The 22,789-nt window shown below is 39.1% G+C and overlaps 1 long non-coding RNA gene across 1 annotated transcript in view; it reads left to right on the plus strand.

The window, feature by feature from the left end:
* LOC142818694 (uncharacterized) overlaps nt 1-22,789 on the plus strand; it is a 75,314-nt gene that overhangs the window by 27,586 nt on the left and 24,939 nt on the right. Inside the window, exon 5 of the long non-coding RNA XR_016347205.1 lies at nt 3,415-3,605. This is a non-coding gene — a long non-coding RNA (uncharacterized LOC142818694). The remainder of the gene's footprint in view (nt 1-3,414; nt 3,606-22,789) is intronic.

The raw sequence follows: 22,789 nt of genomic DNA on the forward strand, positions 1-22,789 counted from the left end.
TGGGGCATGAGGGAGCTGATTAGTTCAGATGAATCCCAGTCCCCTGTGTGTTCTAACATTTCTAGACACATAACAGCAATTCTTGCTTCTGATAGCAGCCTGGTCAGTCCTGTCCCATTGGTGGTGTAATTGCTGTGGGGGGGGGGGGGAGGGGAAGGCGGCTCCCCACTCCTGGAAGAGGCAGCCGTGTCTCCTTCCCTCCACCCTCTCTCTGTGGCTGCCCTGAGGGCAGCAGTGTCTGGAGCTCCCGGGCCCTTCTCAATCACTGAGCCCAGAGGCACTTGCCTTCTTTCTCCCCTACCCCCTGTCATCCAGCCTGAAATGGATTGTCACCTTTATCGGTTAGGGAGGTGTTTTCCCTTCGGGTAAGATTGAGAAGACATTGGGGGCTTTGCCTTTTCTCTATGTCCTGGGGGACTGGTAAATGCTGAGATTGGTCATAAGAGGGTTTTATTACATGAATAAGAGCAGGAGGGTACAGTGGATATTGATAAATATAGTCATCAAGTGCCTCCTGTGTGCAGAGCTGGTCAGAGGGCTAAAGGGGCCAGCTCCTGGAGTATGCCTCATCGCAGGACCCAGGAGGAAATGGTGGACCCTGTTAGCTTGTCAAGAGAGAGTTCTTAAATCCTTTGCAGTTTGAGCTCTCCCCTTTTGTGTACTCTTCTTCCCCTTCACAGGGCAGTGGCTCACTGCCTGGGGCTGAATCAGAATTCAGTGGTGGACATCTGGCTGTGAAGCCCAACACTCATTCCAGATTGTCGCCCTTTCTCTTTTGCAGGGGGAGGGAGGCCTGTGCATAACAGCATTGGGTTATGGGTGCTAATCCTGTTTCATGGTTGTTAACAATGACACCATTGGTCCTATGTTGGAGTCATTTAATACCTGGTAGTTCAAGAAAAGTCCACCCAATATTAAAGTTGATGAAGTTGCAAACTGCCACTTAAAATCTATTCATCTGTCTGTGTCCTCTGCATCCTTATCAATGACATTCTGCCTGCATATCCTCTTTTTTTCCACTGCATTCAAATCTGCTCTAGTATTTGAGACGTACTTCACCCCAAACTTCTATATCATTTTGCTTGTTGTTTGGTGTATCTTTATTTCTGAGATGCTCTCTCACTATAAGACCACCAGAATTGCATTCATTATTGCAAATTCTGTAATAAAACAAAAAGCCTAAAATAAACACGTGCTTGGTCCCATTTACAGTGCTAGAATAGCGTTGTCAATATTACATTTGCTACTTCTATTTATTCCATCATGTTGCTATTGCAGTATATCTCAGCTATGTGTCTTTGAAGTGTATTTAATTTGCCACCATCCCCACCCTGATTGTGCTCAGTTTCATAATTTGCTCTGATGACATGTTCAGACCTTGGCACATTACTTTTTATTTCACTTTTGCATGCATCTTGGGCTTAACGCCTTAATCTAGCCAAGACACGGAGGTGTTTTTTTTCTTTTCTCTCCTTTCTGATACCGACAAATTTAAGCACCACTTTGTTCACCAATATAACTTATCTATGACATTATTAGGAAAGGTTTAACTCTCACTTTTTTCACCCAACTACTGATCTCTTTCCTTCTAACTAAACTGCTTCCAAACCTAAATACACGTTGTCATCAATAAACAGCAGCCGCTTCTTTATCTTTAGTTGCTCACTCCTGACATCAAACTTAATGGCCTTGTAGATTAGGAAAGCTTTTGAACAGGCATCACACAAAAGACCTAAATCTGCAACCAACTTTTATGCATGGCTTCCCTCTCTGTGAACTTCTACCCCTTGAAAAACATTCTATCTGAGTTGGAGCTTGATCCTCCTTTTGTGACTTCACACCATGAATTCTTTTTTTAAATTACAATTTTCCAAGCATTCCTGTTTGGTTCCTGATTAGTGTTTCCATTGTTTCCTCCACTACTGCAACCAAGCTTACAGGTCTGTAATTTCTTAAATCTTCCTCAATCCCTTAAAAAATAATAAAAGGTGTTAGACTTTGAGACAGCCTCTTAAATAGTAGAAGTGGGAAGCACAGGTATTTGGGGATGTGAAGTCAGGACTAAATGTGGACCAGTAGAGGCTGAAAATGGAGTCATCCATAGGAATGCCACCTCATTTTCTTAAAGCGGGTCATGTAAGTTTTTCCCAGTCCATCGGGTCTGACCATAATTCTAAAGAGGTTTCATAGTCTGTCTTGGATTTTTCTAGCTTTTCGGCCATATCCCTCAAATGTGGGGATCACATTTGTTTTTTTCCTTTTTTTATCACTTTTTAAAATGGAATTATTTCTTTTTTCCAACAGACTCCTGATACAATAGTTTTACCGTTTAACCCTTCTGATTTGTTACTCATTTGAAGTTCCAATCGGTCCCACTTTGTGACAATTATATTGTTGTTTCTTTCTTCTAAGAACAGCCATACTGAGTCAGACCAACAATCCATCCAGCCCAGTATCCTGTCTTGCCGACAGTGGCCTATACCAGATGCCCCAGAGGGAGGGAACACATGTAATTCTCACATGATCCCTCCCCCATCACCCACTTCCAGAGAAACAGAGGCTAGGGGCACCATTTCTACCTATCCTAGCTAATAGCCATTGATGCACCTAACCTCCATCAATTTATGTAGCTCTTACTTGAACCCTGTTAAAATCCTAGCCTTTTAGGATAGACTGTGCGTTCCACAGTTTCTCCAGCACTATTTGCTGATGCTTGTAGATAATTTCCTTTCTCTGACAGGTTCTCCATTTTTTCCAACCTCTCGTCTTTTTAATATTCTCACTTAAATTTAGGTAAGAAGTTGTTTGCCATCTTTTTGCTTATGTAATTTTTTCCCCATGGTGATGTCATTATTTAATCTTTCCAAATGTTCTGCACTGGAAGGAATTTGAAGTTTTTGTGTAGGAGAATGGAGACCTAGGTCTTACTCCCAGTTCTCGGATGACTGACTAACTCACTGTGTTGCCTTGAGCAAGTCACTACATGTGTCTCTGTCTACCCATTTTTTTATATGATTTATAACCTACCTCGCAGGAATACTGCAATGCTTAATACTTTATAAAGTGTTTGGAAATTCTTATTTGAAAGCCACAGTATATGTATAGATTTATTAATCTAATATATAATGTAAAGATTTATTAATATACAGTATCTTTTGCTGAGATTTATAGTCAAGGCATATTAGGTGTATAACAAGCTGGACCTAACCTTTACAGTCATCTCCCTAGAGTCTGTGGCTGTCCAGTGACAATTCCGTGACACCTGCAGACATAATTTAAGAACTCTAGGTTTTAAATCAATTACATTTGACAATGCATTGTATAAGTAGCCCTAATATTTGGTTTTATGTTCAAGTGTTTGCTTTGCATGTTCATAATATTTCCAGTTTTTAACATGCTACCTATTTTCTTTAGTTTTCAGAATTAATCCATCACTGACATGAACGGGATAATTCATACCTCAAAACTATTGTTTGCAGACAACCCGAAACTCAGGAAAGCATAAGAACAGCTGTACTGGGTCAGACAAAAGTTTCATCTAGTCCAGTATTCTGTCTTCCAACAGTGGTCAGCACAATGTGCCACAGAGGAAATGAACAGAACAGGTAATCATCGAATGATCCCTGTTACCATTCCTACCCACCCTGGCTAATAAGCATTGTTGGATCGATCCTCTATGAATTTATCTAGCTCTTTTTTTAATCCTGTTAAAGTGATGATCTTCACAACATCCTCTGGCAAGGATTTCCACAGGTTGACACTGAGAGTTGCATGAAGAAATACTTCCGGCTACCTATTAAAACAGCACTGTATTTGTTTGTTTATACTTAACTGAATTTGTGGAGGTTGCCTTTGCAACAACGATGATATAAAACAAAGGGGGTTGATTGGTTTATATTAATGAAAGCCTGGATTTTGGAGCACAATTCTGCAGTAAATTCCACAGTCTCAAATTTGCAGACTACATGAATCCAATGTAGTTGAAAGTACATCAAAATGTCTCAGAAACTTATGTTTTCATTTATTTATATTTTTTCCTCAAATTCTCATTTGGAGAAAAAATCTTTTGACCTTTGGTCTGACTCCATGCAGGAATTTTTCTGCAAGATCTGTGGAAAATCCCTTTGAGTGATGGCAGAACGAAAGGAAAGGTACTTTTTCATCTTATAAAAGAAAGTTAAAATTCTTTTCCTCCGTAATTTATAATACTGCAACAGCTGAACAAAGGCAACCCAATTGTAGGATGCTATACAATAAGGATTGTTGTTTATAACACAGTAACAAATTAATAATAAACACTTGAAAATGAATTTTCTAAGAGATCATGTAGGGCTAGAGAAGAGTGAGTAGTGGCAAAAGGGAGGTAGGGAGGATGGATCAGTTGACAACATTTTCTTAGAAAAATTAGAGAAAATATTATTTCAGATTCTCAATTACTGTATGCTGTTCTTTGTACCATTTCTTATTTATGTACTTTTCTCTGATGTAAAAAATAGTTTAATTCTCTCCTTTCTCTCTCCTTTTCTCTCTGTCCTATCATTCTTCTCCTACCCTCTTTTATCTACTTTTCCGGTTTTTCTTTTTTTATCCCCTTTTCATGCTCAACACTACTTTTTCTCTTCTACATATCTCTTTTTCTGAAAGGAATAATTTTTGAGATTAGTTTATAATAATTTACAAAGACACCCAAATTAGTGATGAATAACAAAATGACCGTTATTACTTATTTGTACTTGCAAATCTCTTCAGCCAGTCAAAATTGTCTTTTCCCATAGTGGAAAAGTTTGATCATATCAGCCTTGTTGGAAAATCTGATATTGAGTTTCTAGGTTAAATAAGTTTGTTATCTTTGTTATTTATGTTAGCTGTGTTCCAATAATAAATTTAAAAACTCTATTCTTTTTAATGTCTCTTTGTACAGAAATTCTTTCATGCCTCTAATCATTTTCTTAAAACTTATTTTCTGTGAAGCTAGCAGTAAAACACAACTCTGGTACTTTTCATGTACCAAATCAATTGTTTCTAACTCTGAACCTCACTTGCTTTCTTGAATCACTGTGCCAGTTTGCTGCTTGTGTTTAATGTTTGGATTGAACAGGCTCTCTGAAAATAAAGCTAAGTAAATAAATTAATGAATTAATAACAGCACTGTTTAGAGTCTAGAATAGTTTGTCGGGTGCAGTGTAAATTTCCCCATAGAGAGATGCCAGTTTATTTGTCTCATCTTGTAATTACATCAATTATTCTAGTTCCGTGTTTCTTTCGAGAAGAGATTGCTAGTTGTGCCAGATTGCAGGATAACTTTGATGCTGACAGATATCCACTAGGATGAAAACCACAAAACTCATTTTCACTTGTGACCTATACCAGTATTTTAAACTGAAGTCTGTAGAGGTGAAAAGCTAGACTATTAGCAAGTGAAGCAGGAACTTTATATATCTTGATTCAGAGAGGTTTTGAGGAAGAGGCTGCATAATGAAGAAAAGCTCAGTGTATATGACTATAGGAAACAGCTGTTCCACTGGATGAGACCCAGGCAGGTAATACAAATTGAGTCAGTTCCCATGTTCTAAGGTGACAAAGTCAATTTCTCTCACCAACTGTTTAAATTTTCTATATAAACAATGTGATGCGTTGTGATACATCTGAAAAAAAATGCCACCTTCTCTCAGTATCCCCAACCCGGTATAAAACTGTACATGCTTTTCGAACCACCACAGATGTACCACAAGGCGGGAGAATGGGCATCAGTGTTCCTGGCAGCACAGCGTCACAGGTGATTAATTAGCCCTGCCCAGTCAATGGAGCCCTGAGCCTTTGACTGGGGATGGAGTGGGGGGGGGGGGGGGCGGAAGTGCTGAGTGCACAGCTTAGAAGGAACACTGATGGGCATAGCTAATATAAGGCCCAACCAAACCTTAACTAAAGGTGGAAAAGTTGATTTCAAGAGTCCCAACCCAAGGAGGAGTGAAGGCATTGAGGAGAGCACTCACATGGCTATTAATCCCCTTGACCACCATTCTTCAAATAAGTTTTGACAGCCTCTCAAAGAACCCTATAACTATTCACCAACAGATGCACCTCCCTGGTCTTCTCTTCCATGCCCTGATAGAAGTGCAGTATCTCTGCTAGTAGCATCTGCTGAGCTCCAGCCACCACTTATTATATTGCGTGAAGGGGGTGCAGTATTCGATACAAAATCTGTTCAACTTCAGCAGTGCCTAGCAGAAAGGTCATTTTGAGGTGCTGGGCCAGTTGTAATTGAGTGATGAGGGTATCTGTGTAGGAGGAGACTAGCAGTTCCTATTCAAATCTTGATGTGGTGGTTAGGGGTGGGGAAGCCCATGTCAGTGTTTTCTCCATCTTCTGGTTTTTGGGGTGCTATTGCAATATTTTCTCACTTGTTAGTGGTCCATTCATAATTTATCCATCTAAATAATTCTCAAGCTTTGATAGTGTTCGTGTGTCAACACCTCAAGTTGTGATCTTGGATTTCATAAGAGAATCATGGTCAAGCTTGCTTAGCATCTGGTTGGAAAATCTTCCTGGTGTTGGTGACTGTGACTGATTTCTGTCACTTTTCCTATTTCAGTACTCTGTCAGTGTTTCATCATAATGTTTGAGAGCTTTGTGTCCTCGTCCAGTTGGGACAGAAAAAATCCCGACTGGGACATATCTTCGGTGTTAATCAGTTCTAGGGTTTCTATCATGTATGGTGGAGCTCAGTTGCAACAGTAACGAATGCCCTAGAAATATGTGAGATAAATAAAGGTAAATGTACATTTCCTTTGTATTGTCAGTTTAAGAAGCTAATTGTATTTCTTCCAAACCAACCAACCAAACAAAATTAATCTTAGTGAAACAAAGTTATGTTTCCATGCCACCGATGATTTTATTTCAAAGGTGGGTGCCATGATCCTGGTATATATGGAAAAACTTTCAAAAGTCCCCCAATTGCTTGTGAAGTATCATGCGGCTTCCAGTAATGGAAATGATTCCATTTCCATTGACTTCAGTGAGAGTTGGACTGTGTTCCTGGTGATTATCATACTGACCAACATTGCAGAGGTCTTGATTGAATTTATGTACAGGAGAATGTAATGATGATGCGATGGATGATATTTGCAACATGCACTAGACGGTTGTGTTAAAGTTATCAATGAGATGGGGGAAATCCTTAGGTGGTGCTTCACGGAAGCTAGGACAATTTACAGTAGCCAATGGGCTACCACTTTATGCTTTAGAACATTAGGCATAGCCACATATCACAATTTTATCACTACAGTGGAATTAAACAATTACTGAAAAAGCGTACAGGAGTAGAATACCCCAATTGATTCAATAGTTCAGCTAAGCTAATGTTATATTTTTGTGTTTTTCTTTCTCCTAATGACTCGTATATAGGTGAGATTTTTGTCTTTGTTCCAAATAAAGAGTAGTAATATCAAACAGTAGCTGAAATCATTTTAGTTTATTATTTGCATCTTTTGGGACTATTGAAATCAACTTTAGAAAGTCTCAGCATTGGCCTAACTCTTCTCCAAATGAACTTGTAAATACCTTTTCAGAATCCCATCCCAAGATTTCTTCAAGCAATTAGTCTTAAAAAAAGAGAAGTCACTGATGTACCTTCTCCAAAAAAGCCGGTCTAGCAATGACTAGCCTCTGTTTTATGGTAAAATCAAATCCTGTCTCTTTATGCAAACATGTATTTCGCAGAGCCACACAATTCCTAAGAAGGAATCTTTAGTAACACAATTTGAGAGATTAATTTAATTTTAAAACATTATGGATACTGCTTGAGTGTGTTTGAAACAGTTTATGAATTTTAAATAATAGAAAACTGTAAATGTTGCTCACAGTTGATTTTGTGTTGATCATTGGGCAGACAATCTTTTAAATACATTTTGAGCTGAATTTCCTGCAGTAAGAAATGCTTCAAGTTTTAAGGGAGTCAAGTCATTTTGGTGTTAAATATTTTTTTTGTCAACTGCCCGTATAGAAAAAATATTTGAGAAATAGTTTATCCCTTTTTACTGTATCTAGTTTAGAAAATCATTGTTACCATGACATTAAAATAAAATTAAAAAAAAACCAGCAAGCAAATGGTCTGGTAGCACTTTATAGACTAACAAAACATGTAGATGGTATCATGAGCTCTCGTGGGCACAGCCCACTTCTTCAGATTTGTGTCCATTGATTCTTTCACATAGAGAACGTCCAGTTTGACCAATATATATATAGTGGAGGGGCACTGTTGGCATTTGATGGCATGGATCCTTATCCCCTTACTCCGGTCATCTGAAGAAGTGGGCTGTGCCCATGAAAGCTCATGATACCATCTACATGTTTTGTTAGTCTATAAAGTGCTACCAGACCATTTGCTTGCTGTTTTTTTTCTGTAACGGACTAACTCGGCTACCCCCTGAAGCATTAAAATACAAGAGTGCCAATATACAATCATTTTGCTTCCATTGCAGCAGAGGCTAATTAGCATCATAGGAACTGCCATACTGGATCAGGTTAATTTAATCTAATATCTTGTCTCTGAGAATGGCCAGTTGAATTGGCCCTGTCTACCCTAGGCTATATCTAGACTGCAGAGTTTCTGAAAAATCAAACGTGGTCTTTCGGCATCCCTGTATTTCTCTTGGTGAGAGGAATAAGGGATGTTCTGAAAGAGGACTTCTTTTCCAAAATTTGGCCCCATGTAGATGAGCCAAATGTGGGAAAAGCTTCTTTTGGGGTGAAAAAAGTGGAAAATATACTGCAAGTTGTGGTTCACAATTTGCATATCTTTTTCCAACTTTTCTTAGCAGTCTAAACATAGCCTCTGAGACAGAAGATGATGTCTAGAGCTATGTGGCCCCCAGCTAGGTCATGCAACATCGGTATGTACCTTGAATAGTCTCATTGATCTGGCCCACAAAAAAGCAACCCACTCTTCAGGGCCAAACTGAGTTTAAAAATCCACATGTTTGTCAGGGCAACATTGCAGGACAGGAAAACAGGGATTAGGGGTCTGATCCAAAGCCCACTGAAGTCAATCAGTGTGTTTTATTGACCTTGAGTTGCTTTTTGATTATGCCTTAAATACATTGCTGCTTTCTTGCAGATATTTATAATTGTAGTTTATAGTTGTTCTAAATTTATTTACTTGGTAGGACCCTTACTAAACATTCCCCCTTTTTCCCCCTTCCTGACCCTCTCTTGCCTTCTTCAGTCCTCCATTCTTTCCCTTCTTCTTTCTCCTCCTTGCTACCATGAAGAGCCAATTTAGCGTAGCCTCAGCAGAAAATCTGACTTCACCAGCACAGTGAGGAGAGTTAAAATGAAGGAATCATTTTAAAGATGTGTTTTTATGTCCATATGAATATATCATAGCTTCTAATGAGGGTTTGGAATACATCAACACACAGCATAGGGGGAACCTCATCATTACCCCCTCCCCCGTGGTGACTCTGCTCTTGAGTGATCTCATTCCATATCCTCCGCATAGTTCTGGCATGTTCCCTATGCACAGAGTGGGAATGGAGAATGACTGTCCTTTGAAATGCTTGTTTTATTTATAGGAGAACACGCCAAATACGTTAATAAGTGGTGGAGTGAAACCTCGAGTGAGTAAACATCAGCAGTCCCAAACACATGTAAATACATCTAAAATGTCAAGGAATGTCATGCCCACTTTGATTTACACCACAGGACTATACAAGGAAAGGTTGGGTCAATGGGAGTTTGATTTACTTAAGTTTAATTACTATTTTGCCATGGAATAACAAGTTTGAGGAACTATTTCCTTTCTCGTTATTGGGAAGATCCAGTTAAGGTGATAGGCCATACCCTCTTGAGAATTCCACACTGCTTTCATACCCATAATTTCAACTTGCAGCAGCAAAGCTTCAGCGCATTTTGCTCAGTCATGACTATACACGTAAATATGTACAAAATGTACTTCTTCCCCTCCTTGTTCCTCTCACCTATAGTGAGTGGGAAGAAAGCTAGCTATGCTGCGACCAGACAGCTTGGCTGAATGCTCCACTGGTTTTGGACTGATGCTCCTACTTTTAACTGAATTGTTAGATTTTGAGAGGTACCTTATGGTGAGTGAATAGCTGTGTGAGGAACTTTCAGAATTAAATCCCATCCAAGGAACCTCTGGTAATAAGGGCTTCAGTGTATACCCACAAGTGGTCCTATGGGAAAACTGGTCTTTGGTTTTTATTTCCTGAAAGGAAGGATCATATGGCAGTGTTAAGGCTTCAGGGCTGCATAATCAAGGCTCTGCATGATGAATTTGATGTACTGGCATATGTCCTGTATGCTTTGTAAGGCTTCCAATAAAATGTGAGTAAGAAAGAAATATGCCTCATATGTCTAGATAGGACATATGGCTTTAAGCTTTAGATACGGTGTTTTTCATGTGTTAGAAAGAGTATGTTAGAACACACATAAGTAGCACAGTCCTATGAAAAACAAGTCAGGAGAAATTTAGGGTTTTAATCACAGCAGGTCCAATTTTTTCTGGTTTTGGGAAAGAGGGTTTCTTTCAAGCGTGACTGCACCTTTGAAAATGTGAAGCCCCAGATAGCATCGTGTTACTGTGCATAATTACACGGCGTGAGTAAGGTGTGAAAACATGCCAATAAATATGTAAGGGGGAAGGAAGATTTTTACTACAGATCAGAGTCAAGTTTGCCAGCTTTTCCCCACCACAAAACCCCAACTTCCCTCTTCAGGAACTGAACTCAGAATATTACCTTTGGAAGACTGCCTCGGCAAATCAGTATAGGCAGTGTGAGGCTCTTCTCCTGCTTTAAACTTCAAGCTCCTTTATCAAACCAGTTTTTTCTGTGTAGTGGATTTTCCCCAAAATATCAAACTAGCCTGAATCTCAGGAAAATGTTTGTCTCAAACATACGTGGAGCGAGTGTGTTAGGGCACTTTTATAAAGTTTAATTCCACCCTTCCCTTCCCCCGTCTAAATTCTTTCAAATGAAAACTGGAAAATGTTAACTTTCCAACAGACTGTTCATTTGATATTCAGGATGACAGTCAGGTTTGCTAGTGTGTTGTGCATTATTCAGTTAACAATTAGGTAATGCCCATGGAAGAGGAAGGCACACATATGCACACCCAAACAATGTATTTTAACATTCACTTGAAATACAATGAATATGTTCCAGGATATTTCAGAATCACTAAGTTTTCATGCTATATAACCTGAAACAAGGAGCTGAAGACAAGAATAGACTACAGGCATATTTTTAAGGGAGGGTATCAGTCTAAACATTTAGGTTATGTCACTCACTCATTCTGTGACTTTGAGCAAGGCACTTAGCCTCTTTGTGCAACAATTTCTCCCAGTCTCTAAAATATAGCCATCATTTTGGGAGGGGTACTATTATTTCATTAAGTATGTAATAATGCTGGTGCAGCTGTCACTGAACGAGCACAGTAGAATCTATTCCCTGCCATAAATTGAAAGCCCAGTGAGATTTTGGGATGTGAAGCATCATCACATTAGTACCTTTAAGGACACCTCAAACTTAGCTTTCTATTTTTCAAATTCTGTCAGGGCAGGACAGGAAATGAGATGTGGCTACACAGTAAGGTGATGTGTCCCAGGGGTTGTGAATAATGACTCACCACGAGCAAAGGATAGCTTATAGCCTACGGGCTTCAGGTTATTTAATAAACATCAAGAATATAAACAAATTAAGGAGGGAAATGAATACTGTCTTTGTAGCAAAGGGTGGCTGTATTTCCTGAGCCTGAACATGAGCCACCCATTATTACGATTGGCAGACCACATGAGCAAAATGGTTATCCAGCCAGAGATAATGGGCCTTGCACCCAGGCCCTGACAAGCAGCCTATGCAGAGTTAGAGTTGCTGCTGGAACAAACTCCAGGCAATCTCTGCCTAAACTGTTCCAGCTGTACAATGAATCCAGTCTGCAGATATTTACCTTGCTGTTGCTATTTACCATCCTGGCTGCAAGCACTGAAGAGACTGTGTCCCACTCCAAAGTTGGGACGTAACAGAGTGGAACCCTGAACACAATAGATTCAAGGCCATAAAGGACCCCGGTGATCTTCTAGTCTGATCTTTTGAGCATCACAAGCCCCAGAATTTCTCCCACCCACTCCTCTAATAGACACACAACCTCTCACCGAGTTACTGAAGTCTTCAACTCTTCATTTGTAAACTTCAAGATACAGAGACTCCACCATTTATTCTAGCTAAAACCAGTGGCAGCAGGTGACCTATGTCCCATCTGGTATATGGGAGCAGGCAAAAAACTCCCTGCTATTCTGACCTGGGATAAAATTCCTTCCTGACCCTAGATATGGTGATTGGTTGGAGCCTGAGCATGTTGGAAATTCCCTCCCTCCCAGTCAGTAGTAAGGCTTCTTAGAGTTTGAGTGGTGGTATTTGGCACAGCTTCACAGCAGTGCAGACTGTGATGGGTTGGGAGTGGCAAGATGCTCTTTGGATCTTCCCCAGCAAACCCAGCCCACTGCCCCGTGAGTCTGTGTGGAAGACTGGAATGGGGGTAGGCTGTTGAGCTGATTTTTTTTTTTTTTTTTTTAAGGAAGAAAAGATATTAGGCCAGATGTTTCACTGCTATATATTGGTATAGCTCTACTGGATTCAGAGGAGCTACCCTAATTTACACCAGCTAAGGATGTAACCCATTATTTCAAGAGGGAGAAACCGAATGCATCTGTTACTAAATGAGCAGGAAGACAACAGGTGAGAGTGAGGAATCCCAAGTTGTAAAGGGGCATGGTGGAGGGTTTCTTTTAGAGGTTATGCCAACTCTCTGTGGGGGGGAGAGGATTATCACTCATATATGAGCACAGTGAGTAGCATCGCAGGGTTCTGGGCCCACTAGTTGCTAATTTAGTACAAATCTATAACTTACCATATATACTCGATCATAAGCCTAATTTCTGGTAAAAAATGATGCAGTAGGGAGCGAGGGTTGTCTTATGAATGGGTTATTGCATTTTATCAAATTTTTTTTTTTTTAGCTGAAGGAGAGGGGCTGTCAGCAAACTTCAGTTCCCAAGCCAGCAAAACTGCTGGTGCACTGGGATGTTTTATGTATCTGGAGTGTCTGCTTCAGGAGGGAAATTAAATTTCACAGCATGCTTACATATTTCCTAGACATGTAGGGCTGGAAGTGACCCTCAAAAAGTCAGCAAGTCCAGCCCCCCGAGCTCAGGCAGGACCAAGTAAACCTAGATTATTTCTGACAAATGTTTGTTCAACCTGTTCTTAAAATTACCCAATAATGGGAAATTCTATAGCCTCCTTTGGAAGTCTTTACTACCCCGATAGTTAGAAAATGTTTTTTCTAATACCTAACCTAAACTTCCCTTGCTGCAGTGTAAGCCCATTACTGCTTGCTCTGCCTTGTTCACCATTCTCTTTATAGCACCTTGTAATATATTTGAAAATTGGTATCAGGTCTCTCCCATTCTTCTTTACTCAAGACTGGAAAAAAAAATCAAATTTTTTAACCAATCCCGATAGATCAGGTTTTCTAAAGCTTTTATGGTTTTTTTCTATTTTTTGGACTCTTTCCAGCATGTCCATTCCTTTCTTCAAGTGTGGTACACAGAACCAATCCAGTACTCCAGCTGAGCCTCTTGAGTGCTGAGCAGAGTGGAAAAGTTATCTCCCATGTCTTATATCCTGTATTCCTGTTAATTCACCCCAGAATATTAGCACTTTTCGCAACTGCATCATATTGTTGACTGAGTCAATTTGTGGTCCACTGTTGTTTCCAGGTATTTTTCAGCAGAATTACAGCCTAACCAGTTATTCTCCATTTTGAAGCCATGCATTTGATATTTCCTTCCTGAGGAAGTACTTTGCTCATTTTTACTGAATTGCATTGACAAATTCTCTAGATTTGCAAGATCATTTTGAATTCTAATCCTGTCCTCCAAAGTGCTTGCAACCCCTCCCAGCTTGGTATCATCTGCAAATTTTATAAGCATAGTCTTCATTCCATTATCTACATTAATGAAAATATTGAATAATACCAGACCCAGATTTGACTCCTGCAAATCCCACTACATAGGCCCTCCCATTTTGGCAGTGATCTATTTATAAGTACTCTTTGAGTATGGCCTTTCAGTCACTTGTGTACCCACCAGATAGTAATTTTATCTAGACCATATTTTCCAAGTTTATGATTTATAACAAATATAATACTTGTGGTGGTGGGGGAGGGGGATTAAATTATAGCACTAAATTATTTTCTTTGATGGAAACAATTCCATTTCTTCTAGAAATTTTAGGTATTTTAATATACACCGTGAACTCATGTCATGACATTTCCTTCCATAATAGAAGCCGAGGACCTAAGCTTCAAAAGGTCTGAGCACCCACAACAGAACTGGGTGTACTTAGCAGATCTGAAAATAAGGCTTCTGCATACGTTCTGTTTGCTAGACAAAACAAAAGTATTCACAAATGTAACAAGGTTTAATAGTAGAACTGAGGGAATAATAGATTTTTTTGTAGTTTGGGAGCAATAGATACAGTATGATATAGATTGTATCAAGAAGCAGGGAAGAAATTAAATAGTTCACCAGTTGCAGCACGTAAATTATTAGAAAGGGAAGTTTAACATTATTCTTTTGTCAAGTGTCCCTTTTGTACCTTGTATTACCCACCCCAAATATTAAAAAATCATGAGTTAGACATCAATAATCAAGATATAGACTAAAAACTAAAATATTAAAATGAGCACTTAGGGTACACTCTGGTCATGTTTTCCAGCTTTTATTTGTAATCAGAAGTACTAGGAACATACTTTTAAAAAAGTGAAAGTTGGGATTTACTGCCCACAATTACCCAGATAGTCTGTGAAGCTCACTGCTGAATTCAGTAGCATCAGAGTAATGCCATGAAGTTATGTAGAGTTGAATATATCTGCTTTTAGGTTGGGGTATGGAGAATTGATAATAGTTCATTGTACTATGTTCTCATGGCATCTACCTACTTTAAAGAGTATCTCTCATGTTACCTTTTGTGGCTGTTTCAAGTCATGATTGCGAATCCAAAATGAACTTGTTGCTTTGTATAAATTAAAACATTCATCTTCACCTCACCTCGAAGCAACGTCTAAATTTTAGGAAGTTTATAACAAACCTTTTTTTAACAGAGAAATTAACTTTTTCATGCACTTCTAAACTTCTGAATTCTAGCTAGAGGAAGCAGTAGCAAAATACTCATACAAGCCATTGAGAATGATGGTCAGAAGGAGGCAGAGGAAGACTGGGAGAGGAGAGAGAAAAGAGGAGTAGAAAAATTAGCAGATTTCAGAGATCATGGTTATTAGTTAAGTCTTTTTCATTTCTAAAATATTTTCTCTTTTTATGTGGTAGTATAGAACTAAGATTTTCATCTGGATAAAAATCCCTCTCACTTGCTGGCATATTATCTGTCAAACGCTTTCTTTACAATATCAGCCTGTTGTCAGACCTCCAGTTTGTAGATGAATGTTTGTAGTATGGGTTGAACCGCTGTGGTCCAGGCCTCTCTGGTCTGGCAACATCCATGATCCAGTAGGGGCTAGAGAGCCATAGAAGCAGAGGTTGCTGGTGGCTCGGAGCGGAGCCAGTTGGCGGGGCCAGAGGGATAGCAAAGCCCCTAGGTCACCAGAGCCCGCAGCTATCAGGGCAGGGATGCCAGTGTGGGTGCCAGAGCTCATGGGGCAGTAGAGCCCATTGCCAGTGCAGCTGCTGGAAGCACTGGCAGGGCTACTGTGAGAATGATGGGGTCACAGGGAGCTCCAGCAAGGCTGCCTCAGTTTGCAGAGCTGGGAGGTCTGACAAGGCTGCGGCAGCTTAAGGGAAAGCCCACAGACCTCCCCTGGTCCAGAAGTCTCTCTTGTATGGGACCAGTGAGGCCCCGAGGGAGCCGGACGAGGGAGGTCCAACCTGTAGAATGGACCTAGAAGACATCACATGCAGAAACCTTTGTCAGATGACATTCCTAGAGGGAGTTGTTAAATCACATGGTTGGGAAAGAGAGCAGGGAAGTTCTGTTCTTGCACCTGATCCTTTTTCATTGCCTTATTGGCCGTTCTTCTTATTCCCTCTGTGGGGAGTTCACTCGACATGGTGGCTCCCAACAAATTGTGATGGTCTACAACTGAACAGGTTTGCTTGTTGTGGTGTTTTTTTTTTCATATTTATCCATGCTTTTCATTATGAAAAGAATGAATGGGAAAATGGAAACAATGTGGTAACATCTGCCCAAGGACTGTTTGTTTGATACAGCTGAAGCTCTTTATCCCACAGCTGCAATTATTTTAAATAAACAAAACCTTGTGTTTTGGTCCCATAGAAAGAATTTGTATTATTTTCTGTATGGTAAGCCATCTCATTTGAATTATGTTGGGGATTATCTTGGGAAATGTTACGCAAGTGGTTGAATTTTTTATTTTATTTTAACAGATCAAAAACCTTTGGCAGTTTACGAAAGCTTTTTTCCCATAATTGATATTACTACTCCTTTTCTTTTAAGTCCATGGAGGATTATGAATGTCAGTATTAGATTAAAAGGAAGAAGGCTTTAGATACTTTTTATAGAAGGGCTCTGTTCCAAATGAACCAAACTCAGACAGGGATGTTTGAGGACACTGGGAAAAGGAGTATGATTTTAAAAAGAAAAAAGGAGAGAGAAAGAAGAGAAGAAAAAATATCTGTAAATGAAACTCATCCGTGGATTCAGTTGGAGCTGTCACTTGTGCCCATTTGCCACTTCAGACCCTTTTGATTGTTTTGATGATGCAGAACAACACTGAGCTGTGATTGCTTTTACGTGAAATTCAGGTAACTTTCTTCTTCACTGAGGGCTTTCAATAATTGGGGTAGAATATTGTCCTCTGATAAGACTGAAGATTCTATCCCAAAGTATTTTACACCAATCCTCCCATTACTAATGTCACAAATATTATATCCCTCAAAAGGGTCAAGTCATAGTCTACAAAAGTGACTATGCAGCTGTATGGTCTTTAACACAAAGTTTTGTTTATTAACAAAACCCATTCTCTCAATGGCCTCAACTAGGAGAAATATCCCATACAAGAGGGAAGCCATCACCAGCACAGCCAGACTTGTATCCTACTTGGGGAATTGGAAGGGGCAAATTTGTGGCTTCTTTCAATTTAATTTTCATTCTCCCATGACCAGACTCTCAATGTGATGTCATATTTCGTGGCAAAACAGTGAAAATTGCTCTATTGCCACACAAACCGTCTATCTGTGGTGTCACTAGTGCAGCATGTTTAGGATGACTTCTTTGGCTAACTGACCATTATCATACCTTACTCATGAGGTCCTCAAAGCAAGACAGACATGAGGAACCAAATGTAATAGTTGTGTTTTAATGCATGGACCAATTTGGGTGTTTAAGTCCTTAATAAATCTTCAGAGTTAAAGAGTGGCAGCTAAATTAAACATACACCCATGGACACTTTTCAGCTATAACTTCACTTTCATTTTCAGTAGACATTGAGCTAGAATTCTGAATTATTGTCATCTTCCAAGATTTTATTGGCAGGAGGTAAAAATCAGACTTGCCTGTAACTATTTAATATATTGACTATGGAGAGTGACCAGAAAAATTAAGCAGTTCGGTTTCATAACAACAGCTTTTCCAGATACAGATCAGCAGTGAAGGTGACAGTGGTACTCCAAAGGGGAAGTCTTTGAGAAACATGATCCATTTTAGCAGGAAGTGTGTTGTTGTCCTCATATTTAACTTGAAGCCTCATAACAGTGTTATCCCGAAGGAACAACTTGGTCTACTGTACAAATAATAGGACAATATTGGCACCTTTCTGATCACCTTTCAAGCCTCCATTCTTAATTTATTTTTGAGGAGGCATATTGCATAAGCCTGTCCTCTTACAGATGTTCAGCAAAGTCACCTTATTCTTCTAGACATGGTTGATGCAGTCCCAGAAGATTTACATGAGTTGACTAATCTATAATTAGAACACTGATCCCACAAAAACTATTCTATTTTAGCTGCCAGGATTCAATTGTTCTGATATTTTTTTACACTTGCTTGCTGCTTTGCACCTAGGATATATTAAGAATTTTCTGACATTGTGGAAGAATTCAAGAAAGATTTTATTGATCTCTCTGGGGACTCTCTTTTCAGTAGTCTCCCTTTGAACTTATACTCAACATGCATTTCTGCTATTTGGATGTGGCTCTGATATGACCTTACAGCATTATCAATCTCATGATAGGCTCAAGAAAAACTACAAGGAAAATTTTTAATGACTCAGGGCAGCAATAAGTATAAAAAACAAAATAAATTATTTTAATATCAACTATATAGCTTAATAAATGAACATGTATTTGCTTGGTTAGTAATGATTCACAATTCTAGTTGATAGCATTAATGTGTTACTTAAAATTATAATTTATAAAAATATTCAGAAAGACCAAAGAGGATACTATATTTTTACATTGGTCGGGGTATAGTAAAAGTAAAAATAAACCCCAAAAACCAAAAACCTCAATAAGGTCCAATTAATTGCAGCAGTGTCATTCAGCATATTTTTAGTGATTAACATGGCAATGAATTGTCTTAAAATTAATGCTAATTACTAAAATGTCCATATTTTGCCATAATTAATTGTTGTTACAGCAAAAATAATAAAAACTAAGAAATAATGCATTTAAAAGAATAAATATTGGAAGTAAGATGCTATAAAAAGGGTAGTCAGATATAATGATGATGGGCACCAGTTATCAGTCTCCTATATTCTCCCCCTACCCTGAACAGGAAGTTTATAAGGAGTTCTATATTTCCTTTGTGTTAGAGACACTGTTAGAGACACGTAATGAGGATAAAAGGAACCCTTTAATTGAGGATAGATCCAGATAAGTCCTCACTAACTCAGAGGTGGCTTTGAACAATTAACTGATGATAGGAAGTGGTATTTGAGAGGAAGGATGGTCCACTAGTAAGTGTGCTAGCCTGAGAAGTAGAAGACCCAGACTTCCTGTGTGCCATTGGGCAAGTAACTTAATCTACCTGTGCCTCAGTTCTCCATTTTCAAAATTGTGGTGGTAATCCCTACCTGATATGGATGCTGTGAGGCTTGCAGGTATTATGAGGCTAGAATTATCTAAGTAGCTGGAGAGAGAGAAATTTGAAACTAGCATTACAGGACGTGAAAGGTCACTGGGTATTCCATCCTCCACCATTAATGGGAGACTTGCAATTGTCTTCAATGGGAACAGGATCCTGTTCTCAGCTGCCATTTTGGGTCTTTAAAAATCCTTCTCCAAAGGGTTAATATGATAAAGAATGGTAAACACTTCGGGGATTTCAGAGAAATTACTCCTATTTTGCACTGTTGTAGCAGATCAGAATTTAGTCCAGTCTTGCACGGATAGGCTGGATCAGCATTTTTTTATAAAGTACCTCTTTTAAAAAAAAAAAACAGTACTCACAGTACCTACCGTTTTTAAACGCACCATTGCAACACATTTGTTTAAACAACTTAATTGTAGCTGGGCAGGCAATGAAATTTTTGGGTGTAAAAAGTACAAAAATAATAAAGTGCTGTAAAACTTAAAATAAAAATACAGTTTTCTCCAAATTTCAGTTGTTGTCATAACCCCCCCCCCTCCCTCGCCCCAAGATTTCACTCAAGTACCCCTAAAGGCTCTTGTACCACTGGTTGAGAAACACTAGGCTGGATGCTACTGCAGAGATGCTTTCTGGACTTCTGGCTATCATTTGTTAGCTCTTGGGGTTGTCCTCTGTGCTGTCATATTGCTATTTAATATCTTTATTCAAAAGGACATTTACTATAAATAAGAGTAAGAGATAGCATCCAAGCCTGTTTCCACCTATTCCCCTACCAGCAAGCAAATAATCTAGTGTGGGAATAGTCAAGTCTTTCTGACAATTTGGGCAATTGCTACCAAATACATGGAATATTTCTAGGTAGAGACATTTGCTCCAAGATTTTCAAACATAGTTGTTGATGTTAGGCTCCTAAATCCTTTTTAGCACCTCAGTAAATAATGTGGTTTATTCAAAGCACTCATCTATCTAGCTACTCCCATTCATAGATGAGCTAGGTGCTCAGCATCATACAGAATTTAGGCCTGTTGGATAGATGCATAAATATTCTGAATTAAGAGTCTTTGGCACAAAAAAAAAACAAAACAAAAAAAAACCCCCAACCACCCAGCTTTATGAAACAGTGAAGTTTTCCAAAAGGGATTAAAAGATGGCATGGAAACTGGCCAAACATGAGATCAAAGCAGCGTTAGTAGGACAAGAAAAATGCCAGCAAGAGATGAAAGGCAGAGATAAAATGCTTTGCATATTTCATCCAAAGCCTTTGAAGAGCCGTACACAGGTGGCTCAGTATCTCTATTCTGATATTACAGATGGAGTAACTGATGCAAATGATCAAATGTGGATGATTAACCGCTGGACCAAACTACTATGGAAAGTGATGGATTCTCAGCTTTTTGTCTGCAGCCCCAAAGCAATATTGTTCCCCATTTCTTTGAATCGTTCTTTTTCATTTACTTAGGAGTAATTACGTAGTACCTGTACTTCAGTACATGTCTTCCTAGAGCAAAAAGGAATGTAGCTTTAATCAACTTTGTTCACATTCACAGTGCTTTTCATCCACAACAGCAACACACCATTAACCTGTATACTCATCTGCTTGATGTGAGAGACTGGATAACTCTGGAGGAATTACAGTTTTCACTTGCATTTCTGAATATAGCTTTTGGCCAATCAGAAATGCATTTTTTTTACTGTATTCAATGTACTTAGGTTTTTTCCCCCTAAGCAGGGAGATTCATTTCAGCAAGTGGAAAAACTTAGATCCAATGCCACCATGTAGCTTTTTAGTTGGACAAAATGATGCCATTGCTTTGTGTGTTATTATAAAAAGACCACATCAAACTATGCATGCGCCCCATAATACCATGATTATAGTGTTAGTCTCATTCCAGCTGAAAAATATCACTAATTGAATATTAGAAAATGCCTTCAATTACACGCTCAGATGTCCAGAGAGATATAGATAGTTTGTTAAAATACCACGTAAATTTGTACTATGGCAAGCTTGGAACATGTCCTGAGAGGGAAGGAGGGAGGCAAGAAGTATCGTCTTTAGCATTCATGGTGATATCACCTCATGCTGTGAGCTCATCAGATCTTGCAAATGAAATAGGAAAATTACGGGAAGGCAGACTTCTAAGGATCACCCAGATGTTGCAGGAAATGAGATGTGGCGCTTTTCCAGTGCCGGCAGTAGGGAGTTCAAGTGGCACTGCACAGCTGGAAGATCATTGGTTTGGATGATGTGTCAAACCAACGCGCTGACCATTTGTGCTGTAAGTTTCTGTGGCACTTTTTGACAGAGTTTGAGTTTTATTGCCAAATTTCAGTCCATGTAATTATATTCTGCCTGCCTCAAATACCCCTCTGGTTTCAATTGGACGCAGAAATAAATAAATAACGTAAAAAAATGCTTAGTGGGCTGAATAGTGGAAAGAACAGGGGTGCGGCCATACGGGTTGAAAAAGCAGATGTTTTTTAAAAAAGCACTTTTGCCTGAAATAGCCTCATATTTTCAGGCAAACTCACAGCCAAGAAAAATACAGATCAAATCCAAAGCCAACAGGAAATTGTAGCAGCCCTAAGAAAGGCCAGGGAAAGGAGGGTATAGAAAAATTACCATATGATATCATCAACCATTGGAGATGGGAAATTTTGCAGGCTTGTGTAGAGGGGCTGTTGAAATGAAATGCTAAAATATTCCAGAATTTATTCTATTTATTTTTCATTTGTTTTTTGAGAACCCTGGGAAAAACAGCTTCATTATGATTGCTACCCATTGCTTTTTGACTTTGAGGTCTTAACTATCCATTTTATAAAACTGAGTTTCTGTAGATACTAAGAAGTGAAATCCAGCCCCAATGAAGTCAGTGCAAGTTCTGCTATTGATTTCAAGAGGGTCATGATTTTACCCTAGATTTACAGTGGAATCATCTTAATGTCTAATGGAATGTGAATAGATCAAAATACTGCCATTGGTAAAGGGCAGTACAGCCAGGACGGGAAATAAAGCACTAGAATCTTAACCTTGAGGGCTTCAAAATCTGTTACTTTAGTCTGTATTGAGTGTCCAACAGTGTACATGATAACACATTAAAATTCAAACACAAGCAGTCTGATTGTGTTTGTCTATATTTAATTACAAAACCCCTTCATTCAAATATTGACACAGGCCTGACTTCAATCAACAAAAGCAAATAAACTCAGTCTCAAAGGGAGACTGCTTCAGGGGAGCAGTAGAAACTCTGCTGGTCTTATTAGTCCATGATCTCCTTCTGGTGATAGACAAAGGTCATGTGTCCACGCTGATTCAAGAGGGTTCTTTACAAATGACCATGACCTTTTGTTGATGCAGCTGCAGACATTGGCAAGGATACATTGAATTGCAGTTGAGTTGCTTTTCTCTTACCTTTCTGAGAGATCCTAGAGTGAGGATTCTCAGTTTTATTCAGCGGGCAGGCCACATTTTAACAGAGACATTGTCTCATGGTTCAACTTTCCTCCTGTTCCTGATCACACACAATACCTCTGGGATAACAAGTAATATCAGGGGAAAAGTGCAAATCTGGCTTTCTTTTGATTCAGTTTTGCATTGGGAAATGAAGGGGAGGAGTGAATACCACATGACCAGGCCATTCTTCACAGAC

This window comes from Pelodiscus sinensis, chromosome 1 (genome assembly GCF_052426305.1).
Source record: "Pelodiscus sinensis isolate ZL-2025 chromosome 1, ASM5242630v1, whole genome shotgun sequence".
Taxonomy (NCBI): Eukaryota; Metazoa; Chordata; order Testudines; family Trionychidae; genus Pelodiscus; species Pelodiscus sinensis.